This window comes from Dunckerocampus dactyliophorus, unplaced genomic scaffold (genome assembly GCF_027744805.1).
Source record: "Dunckerocampus dactyliophorus isolate RoL2022-P2 unplaced genomic scaffold, RoL_Ddac_1.1 HiC_scaffold_92, whole genome shotgun sequence".
NCBI lineage: Eukaryota > Metazoa > Chordata > Actinopteri > Syngnathiformes > Syngnathidae > Dunckerocampus > Dunckerocampus dactyliophorus.
Genome location: NW_026559928.1, coordinates 17,501 through 25,000, shown reverse-complemented (window position 1 = coordinate 25,000; position 7,500 = coordinate 17,501).

The window sequence follows — 7,500 nt, the reverse complement described above, 5'->3', positions numbered from 1 at the left end:
GGTGTCTCATCATCATCATCACCGCTGCTCATCAGCCTTCCTTGGATGCCTGCCATGCACGCGGCCCAACGGGGCACTCAGATGGGGTGGGCAGCCCGGACCGCCTTGCGCGGCCCAACACGGGCGCCCAGGGGGACGCGGAAACCCGTTTTAGAAAATAACCTCCAGGGGTTTTCCAAGAGCGGCACAGCCCCAGCTCACGTCCGTGTTTCAGTGCGTCAAAAGCGGATTCAAAAGTGTGCTTTTCTCGGTACTTCCCCTGGAGGTCAGTGTTTCTAAAAACTGGGTTTCCGAAATCGTGCTGGAGGTGTTTTGGTCAACCAGGAAAAATGGCATTTACGGGAGAGGGTAAAGTATACCCCCCCCCCCCCTCTCGGCTGATTTACCCTCTCCCGTAAACGCGTTTTTTCCTGGTCGACCAAAACACTCATTGACTCCCATTCATTTGACACTTTGTCATTTTTTCAGCACTTTTTTCGCGCATTGGGTACTCCGCCCATTGACTCCCATTCATTTGACACTTTGTCGTTTTTCCAGACCTTTTTTCACGCATTGGGTACTCCGCCCATTCACTCCCATTCATTTGACACTTTGTCGTTTTTTCAGCACTTTTTTCGCGCATTGGGTACTCCGCCCCATTCACTCCCATTCATTTCACACTTAGAAAAATCATCCGAGCGGCTCTCCACGCATTTTATAGCCGCTTTGGGGCTCCAGCCGCCTCGGCCTTCATTTCTGACTAGGCTCGTGTGGACTTTGTCGTTTTTTCAGCACTTTTTTCGCGCATTGGGTACTCCGCCCCATTCACTCCCATTCATTTCACACTTTGAAAAATCATCCGAGCGGCTCTCCACGCGTTTTATAGCCGCTTTGGGGCTCCAGCCGCCTCGGACTGCATTTCTGACTAGGCTCGTGTGGACTTTGTCGTTTTTTCAGCACTTTTTTTACACATTGGGTACTCTGCCCCATTCACTCCCATTCATTTGACACTTTGAAAAATCATCCGAGCGGCTCTCCACGCGTTTTATAGCCGCTTTGGGGCTCCAGCCGCCTCGGACTGCATTTCTGACTAGGCTCGTGTGGACTTTGTCGTTTTTTCAGCACTTTTTTTACACATTGGGTACTCTGCCCCATTCACTCCCATTCATTTGACACTTTGAAAAATCATCCGAGCGGCTCTCCACGCGTTTTATAGCCGCTTTCAGACTCCTGCCGCCTCGCCTGCACTTCCGCCTCGGTCCGTTAGGATTTAGGCCTTTTTTCAGCACTTTTTCTCCGTTCCTCCGGGGCGACAGCGGCTCTCCACGCATTTTATAGCCGTTTTCAGACTCCTGCCGCCTCGCCTGCACTTCCGCCTCGGTCCGTTAGGATTTAGGCCTTTTTTCAGCACTTTTTCTCCGTTTCTCCGGGGCGACAGCGGCTCTCCACGCATTTTATAGCCGTTTTCAGACTCCTGCCGCCTCGCCTGCACTTCCGCCTAGGTCCGTTAGGATTTAGGCCTTTTTTCAGCACTTTTTCTCCGTTTCTCCGGGGCGACAGCGGCTCTCCACGCTTTTTATAGCCGTTTTCAGACTCCTGCCGCCTCGCCTGCACTTCCGCCTCGGTCCGTTAGGATTTAGGCCTTTTTTCAGCACTTTTTCTCCGTTCCTCCGGGGCGACAGCGGCTCTCCACGCATTTTATAGCCGTTTTCAGACTCCTGCCGCCTCGCCTGCACTTCCGCCTCGGTCCGTTAGGATTTAGGCCTTTTTTCAGCACTTTTTCTCCGTTCCTCCGGGGCGACAGCGGCTCTCCACGCATTTTATAGCCGTTTTCAGACTCCTGCCGCCTCGCCTGCACTTCCGCCTCGGTCCGTTAGGATTTAGGCCTTTTTTCAGCACTTTTTCTCCGTTCCTCCGGGGCGACAGCGGCTCTCCACGCATTTTATAGCCGTTTTCAGACTCCTGCCGCCTCGCCTGCACTTCCGCCTCGGTCCGTTAGGATTTAGGCCTTTTTTCAGCACTTTTTCTCCGTTCCTCCGGGGCGACAGCGGCTCTCCACGCATTTTATAGCCGTTTTCAGACTCCTGCCGCCTCGCCTGCACTTCCGCCTCGGTCCGTTAGGATTTAGGCCTTTTTTCAGCACTTTTTCTCCGTTCCTCCGGGGCGACAGCGGCTCTCCACGCATTTTATAGCCGTTTTCAGACTCCTGCCGCCTCGCCTGCACTTCCGCCTCGGTCCGTTAGGATTTAGGCCTTTTTTCAGCACTTTTTCTCCGTTTCTCCGGGGCGACAGCGGCTCTCCACGCATTTTATAGCCGTTTTCAGACTCCTGCCGCCTCGCCTGCACTTCCGCCTAGGTCCGTTAGGATTTAGGCCTTTTTTCAGCACTTTTTCTCCGTTTCTCCGGGGCGACAGCGGCTCTCCACGCTTTTTATAGCGGTTTTCAGACTCCTGCCGCCTCGCCTGCACTTCCGCCTAGGTCCGTTAGGATTTAGGCCTTTTTTCAGCACTTTTTCTCCGTTCCTCCGGGGCGACAGCGGCTCTCCACGCTTTTTATAGCCGCTTTGGGGCTTTAGCCGCCTCGGCCTGCATTTCTGACTAGGCTCGTGTGGACTTTTTCAGCACTTTTTTTGTGCATTGGGTACTCTCGCCCATTGACTCCCATTCATTTGACACTTTGTCATATTTTCAGCACTTTTTTGGCGCATTGGGTACTCTCGCCCATTGACTCCCATTCATTTGACACTTTGTCATATTTTCAGCACTTTTTTGGCGCATTGGGTACTCTCGCCCATTGACTTCAATGCATTTACTGCAACTCCTGCCTGTGTCCGCCAGAGGGCGTCTGGCTTAACAGCGGCTCTCCACGCTATTTCTATCCGCTTTGAGGCTCCAGGCAGCTCGGCCTGGGTTTCTGAATTTCTCCCTTGACACTTTGTTACTTTTTCACCCTTTTTCTCATTTCATCCAGGGACACAGCGGCTCTCACAGACTTTAGAACCGCCCCTGGGCTCCAGGACCCTAGGCATGGGTTTCTGCCTAGCTCCCTTGACACTTTGCCATTTTTCCACCCTTTTTCTCATTTCATCCAGGGACACAGCGGCTCTCCACAGACTTTGCAGGCGCCCCCGGGCTCCAGGAAGCTCGGCCTGGGTTTCTGAATTTCTCCCTTGACACTTTGCCATTTTTTCACCTTTTTTCTCATTTCATCCAGGGACACAGCGGCTCTCCACAGACTTTGCAGCCGCCCCCGGGCTCCAGGCAGCTCGGCCTGGGTTTCTGAATTTCTCCCTTGACACTTTGCCATTTTTTCACCTTTTTTCTCATTTCATCCAGGGACACAGCGGCTCTCCACAGACTTTGCAGCCGCCCCTGGGCTCCAGCCAGCTCGGCCTGAGTTTCTGAATTTCTCCCTTGACACTTTGCCATTTTTTCACCCTTTTTCTCATTTCATCCAGGGACACAGCGGCTCTCCACAGACTTTCCCGCGGCCCCTGGGCTCCAGGACCCTAGGCATGGGTTTCTGCCTAGCTCCCTTGACACTTTGCCATTTTTTCACCCTTTTTCTCATTTCATCCAGGGACACAGCGGCTCTCCACAGACTTTGCAGCCGCCCCTGGGCTCCAGGACCCTAGGCATGGGTTTCTGCCTAGCTCCCTTGACACTTTGCCATTTTTTCACCCTTTTTCTCATTTCATCCAGGGACACAGCGGCTCTCCACAGACTTTACAGCCGCCCCTGGGCTCCAGGACCCTAGGCACGGGTTTCTGAATTTTTCCCTTGACACTTTGCCATTTTTTCACCCTTTTTCTCATTTCATCCAGGGACACAGCGGCTCTCCACAGACTTTCCCGCGGCCCCTGGGCTCCAGGCAGCTCGGCCTGAGTTTCTGAATTTCTCCCTTGACACTTTGCCATTTTTTCACCTTTTTTCTCATTTCATCCAGGGACACAGCGGCTCTCCACAGACTTTGCAGCCGCCCCTGGGCTCCAGCCAGCTCGGCCTGAGTTTCTGAATTTCTCCCTTGACACTTTGCCATTTTTTCACCCTTTTTCTCATTTCATCCAGGGACACAGCGGCTCTCACAGACTTTAGAACCGCCCCTGGGCTCCAGGACCCTAGGCATGGGTTTCTGCCTAGCTCCCTTGACACTTTGCCATTTTTTCACCTTTTTTCTCATTTCATCCAGGGACACAGCGGCTCTCCACAGACTTTGCAGCCGCCCCCGGGCTCCAGGCAGCTCGGCCTGGGTTTCTGAATTTCTCCCTTGACACTTTGCCATTTTTTCACCTTTTTTCTCATTTCATCCAGGGACACAGCGGCTCTCCACAGACTTTGCAGCCGCCCCTGGGCTCCAGCCAGCTCGGCCTGAGTTTCTGAATTTCTCCCTTGACACTTTGCCATTTTTTCACCCTTTTTCTCATTTCATCCAGGGACACAGCGGCTCTCCACAGACTTTCCCGCGGCCCCTGGGCTCCAGGACCCTAGGCATGGGTTTCTGCCTAGCTCCCTTGACACTTTGCCATTTTTTCACCCTTTTTCTCATTTCATCCAGGGACACAGCGGCTCTCCACAGACTTTGCAGCCGCCCCTGGGCTCCAGGACCCTAGGCATGGGTTTCTGCCTAGCTCCCTTGACACTTTGCCATTTTTTCACCCTTTTTCTCATTTCATCCAGGGACACAGCGGCTCTCCACAGACTTTACAGCCGCCCCTGGGCTCCAGGACCCTAGGCACGGGTTTCTGAATTTTTCCCTTGACACTTTGCCATTTTTTCACCCTTTTTCTCATTTCATCCAGGGACACAGCGGCTCTCCACAGACTTTCCCGCGGCCCCTGGGCTCCAGGCAGCTCGGCCTGAGTTTCTGAATTTCTCCCTTGACACTTTGCCATTTTTTCACCTTTTTTCTCATTTCATCCAGGGACACAGCGGCTCTCCACAGACTTTGCAGCCGCCCCTGGGCTCCAGCCAGCTCGGCCTGAGTTTCTGAATTTCTCCCTTGACACTTTGCCATTTTTTCACCCTTTTTCTCATTTCATCCAGGGACACAGCGGCTCTCACAGACTTTAGAACCGCCCCTGGGCTCCAGGACCCTAGGCATGGGTTTCTGCCTAGCTCCCTTGACACTTTGCCATTTTTTCACCTTTTTTCTCATTTCATCCAGGGACACAGCGGCTCTCCACAGACTTTGCAGCCGCCCCCGGGCTCCAGGCAGCTCGGCCTGGGTTTCTGAATTTCTCCCTTGACACTTTGCCATTTTTTCACCTTTTTTCTCATTTCATCCAGGGACACAGCGGCTCTCCACAGACTTTGCAGCCGCCCCTGGGCTCCAGCCAGCTCGGCCTGAGTTTCTGAATTTCTCCCTTGACACTTTGCCATTTTTTCACCCTTTTTCTCATTTCATCCAGGGACACAGCGGCTCTCCACAGACTTTCCCGCGGCCCCTGGGCTCCAGGACCCTAGGCATGGGTTTCTGCCTAGCTCCCTTGACACTTTGCCATTTTTTCACCCTTTTTCTCATTTCATCCAGGGACACAGCGGCTCTCCACAGACTTTGCAGCCGCCCCTGGGCTCCAGGACCCTAGGCATGGGTTTCTGCCTAGCTCCCTTGACACTTTGCCATTTTTTCACCCTTTTTCTCATTTCATCCAGGGACACAGCGGCTCTCCACAGACTTTACAGCCGCCCCTGGGCTCCAGGACCCTAGGCACGGGTTTCTGAATTTTTCCCTTGACACTTTGCCATTTTTTCACCCTTTTTCTCATTTCATCCAGGGACACAGCGGCTCTCCACAGACTTTCCCGCGGCCCCTGGGCTCCAGGCAGCTCGGCCTGAGTTTCTGAATTTCTCCCTTGACACTTTGCCATTTTTTCACCTTTTTTCTCATTTCATCCAGGGACACAGCGGCTCTCCACAGACTTTGCAGCCGCCCCTGGGCTCCAGCCAGCTCGGCCTGAGTTTCTGAATTTCTCCCTTGACACTTTGCCATTTTTTCACCCTTTTTCTCATTTCATCCAGGGACACAGCGGCTCTCCACAGACTTTCCCGCGGCCCCTGGGCTCCAGGACCCTAGGCATGGGTTTCTGCCTAGCTCCCTTGACACTTTGCCATTTTTTCACCTTTTTTCTCATTTCATCCAGGGACACAGCGGCTCTCCACAGACTTTGCAGCCGCCCCCGGGCTCCAGGCAGCTCGGCCTGGGTTTCTGAATTTCTCCCTTGACACTTTGCCATTTTTTCACCTTTTTTCTCATTTCATCCAGGGACACAGCGGCTCTCCACAGACTTTGCAGCCGCCCCTGGGCTCCAGCCAGCTCGGCCTGAGTTTCTGAATTTCTCCCTTGACACTTTGCCATTTTTTCACCCTTTTTCTCATTTCATCCAGGGACACAGCGGCTCTCCACAGACTTTCCCGCGGCCCCTGGGCTCCAGGACCCTAGGCATGGGTTTCTGCCTAGCTCCCTTGACACTTTGCCATTTTTTCACCCTTTTTCTCATTTCATCCAGGGACACAGCGGCTCTCCACAGACTTTGCAGCCGCCCCTGGGCTCCAGGACCCTAGGCATGGGTTTCTGCCTAGCTCCCTTGACACTTTGCCATTTTTTCACCCTTTTTCTCATTTCATCCAGGGACACAGCGGCTCTCCACAGACTTTACAGCCGCCCCTGGGCTCCAGGACCCTAGGCACGGGTTTCTGAATTTTTCCCTTGACACTTTGCCATTTTTTCACCCTTTTTCTCATTTCATCCAGGGACACAGCGGCTCTCCACAGACTTTCCCGCGGCCCCTGGGCTCCAGGCAGCTCGGCCTGAGTTTCTGAATTTCTCCCTTGACACTTTGCCATTTTTTCACCTTTTTTCTCATTTCATCCAGGGACACAGCGGCTCTCCACAGACTTTGCAGCCGCCCCTGGGCTCCAGCCAGCTCGGCCTGAGTTTCTGAATTTCTCCCTTGACACTTTGCCATTTTTTCACCCTTTTTCTCATTTCATCCAGGGACACAGCGGCTCTCACAGACTTTAGAACCGCCCCTGGGCTCCAGGACCCTAGGCATGGGTTTCTGCCTAGCTCCCTTGACACTTTGCCATTTTTCCACCCTTTTTCTCATTTCATCCAGGGACACAGCGGCTCTCCACAGACTTTGCAGGCGCCCCCGGGCTCCAGGAAGCTCGGCCTGGGTTTCTGAATTTCTCCCTTGACACTTTGCCATTTTTTCACCTTTTTTCTCATTTCATCCAGGGACACAGCGGCTCTCCACAGACTTTGCAGCCGCCCCCGGGCTCCAGGCAGCTCGGCCTGGGTTTCTGAATTTCTCCCTTGACACTTTGCCATTTTTTCACCTTTTTTCTCATTTCATCCAGGGACACAGCGGCTCTCCACAGACTTTGCAGCCGCCCCTGGGCTCCAGCCAGCTCGGCCTGAGTTTCTGAATTTCTCCCTTGACACTTTGCCATTTTTTCACCCTTTTTCTCATTTCATCCAGGGACACAGCGGCTCTCCACAGACTTTCCCGCGGCCCCTGGG